The 1,936-nt window shown below is 35.9% G+C and overlaps 1 protein-coding gene across 7 annotated transcripts in view; it reads right to left on the bottom strand.

The window, feature by feature from the left end:
* Positions 1-1,936, bottom strand: part of PTPN3 (protein tyrosine phosphatase, non-receptor type 3) — a 306,004-nt gene that overhangs the window by 112,464 nt on the left and 191,604 nt on the right. The window lies entirely within an intron of this gene.

The following is a 1,936-nucleotide window of genomic DNA, read 5'->3' as shown; positions in this document are numbered from 1 at the left end:
CCCCCCCTTCCCCTATTCTCTGTTAAGAAGCTGCCACTTCTTTTCATAATCCCTACTATTCAGATGTTTTTAACCTCCCAAACAGAACAATTTTATATGTATATAATATTCTCTCTCTCTCTCTCTATATATATATATAAGAGAGAGAGAGAGAGAGAGAGAGAGAGAGAGAGAGATCTAAAACCATTTGCTATTGTGAATATGCAATTCTCATGTTACTGTACCTTTATATGAGGGTATACAAAAATATTGGGAACATGACCATTCAAAAATATGCACGCAAAAAACAAACTAAAAAGAAAGAGAAATGAAATATAATGCTGAAGTGAGAACATCATGATCTCATAAGAAGATTAACTGAATTACTAAAATATTCCATAAAATTTCTTATTTAAAGGAACTAAGAAATGAAAGACTGCTGAAAGGGCATAATTTGTCTGTCATTTCATTTTTTTCGACATCTGCCGTGGGAGGACAAGGCTCCTTATTTATGATTATTTACAACAAAAAAAAAAGTGACTCATTACATATTTTTCTGTAGTATGATTGTGATTATGTGCACCGCTAACATGCAAGCTTCATCTGCCTGCTAACCAACCTCAATCAAGCAAGTGGAACTGAATATTGGCATTGCATGCAGGTAAATGTACATGTGAACAAATGAACATGATGATGTATTTAATATACACAACCTCTTAAATCTTCCTTTGTCTACTATTTTAGAAGAAACCACTTCTCCAGCATTTTGGTAAGCGTACCACCAGAACTGTGAAAAGCATGTTAAACCCAGGGTATACAGCTGCAGCGGAATGCTCTAGTAACACAAAGGGAGGACAGCTATGACAATTATGGCAATAATTATAAATCACTTGTATCGAAGACAGAAAACTGACTGGTGCTCTGGAACACATTCCAGTTAAAACAACTTCTCTCATGAGCACAGGGTATTTTTCCAGTGGGCTCAGAGATATCTGATTAAGGCAAGCATGTCTTTCCCAGCCATATCATGGCTGTGGGGAGACTCTTGGTATTTTCTGAATGAGACTTAGATTTCAAAAATGTGGAAAGAACTTCACTAAGAACAATAAATGTAACTAATGCAAGCTTCAGTTGAAGTACTAATATTTTTTGCGAACCTATACAGGGGCTGATTAGAACTTCGTGTCCAAAATAATGCTCTATTTCAAGAATGAATATATTAGATATTGAGTAGTTTGGTAATGACATCAAGCAATATGATACATGTGTAGTTTTAACCCAGTTTACAACTTTTCTTTAGAATTGAAGAGACAAACTTTGACTGCATTTTAATTTACTACATTTTTTGTCTAGTGAAAGTTAGAAAATTGCCTCCCTGTGCACAATCCTTTTTTCAACCCAGTGAAAACAGCAAGCAAAGGCCTGGTACCTTTATTATTTCCTGTGATGAAAACACTATGCTAATCTGAAGTTATATGATGAAAAATGCTGCTATAGAATAAGAGTGTAAAGCTAACCATATACCGGGATACATTGCTGAGCAAAGACCAAAAGAAGCACTGGCACTCTGTGTATAGAAATGCAGAGGTCTGGAGAAAATCCCACACAGCTTGCCCATTTCAAAAGCTAGGAGTCCTTGGAAGACAGGAGCAAGGTAACGAAGGATGAAATGAAGCCTGTTTAGAAATAGTGAAGGTCTCATGAAATTAGACTTTTCTCTGGAAGCAAGGAAGACAAGGATTATCAATGGTTAGGTGTTTTATTTACTCTTAGTAAAGTAAAATTTGAATGGGTCTTAAAAACACGGAGCAGGCGACACATTAAATGGGTGCAGTATTTGAAGAGTTTTGTATATGCCTCCAAATAGAGTAGTAACAATATACAGAACTACCTCACATTGATAGACAGGTTTCCTGAGATGAAGCTTAAAATGCTGAAAGAGTTGCCTGGAAAGAGT

This window comes from Alligator sinensis, unplaced genomic scaffold (assembly GCF_000455745.1).
Source record: "Alligator sinensis unplaced genomic scaffold, ASM45574v1 scaffold823_1, whole genome shotgun sequence".
Lineage (NCBI taxonomy): Eukaryota > Metazoa > Chordata > Crocodylia > Alligatoridae > Alligator > Alligator sinensis.
Note: the sequence above shows the minus strand (reverse complement) of the source record. Positions and strands in the feature narration are given on the sequence as shown.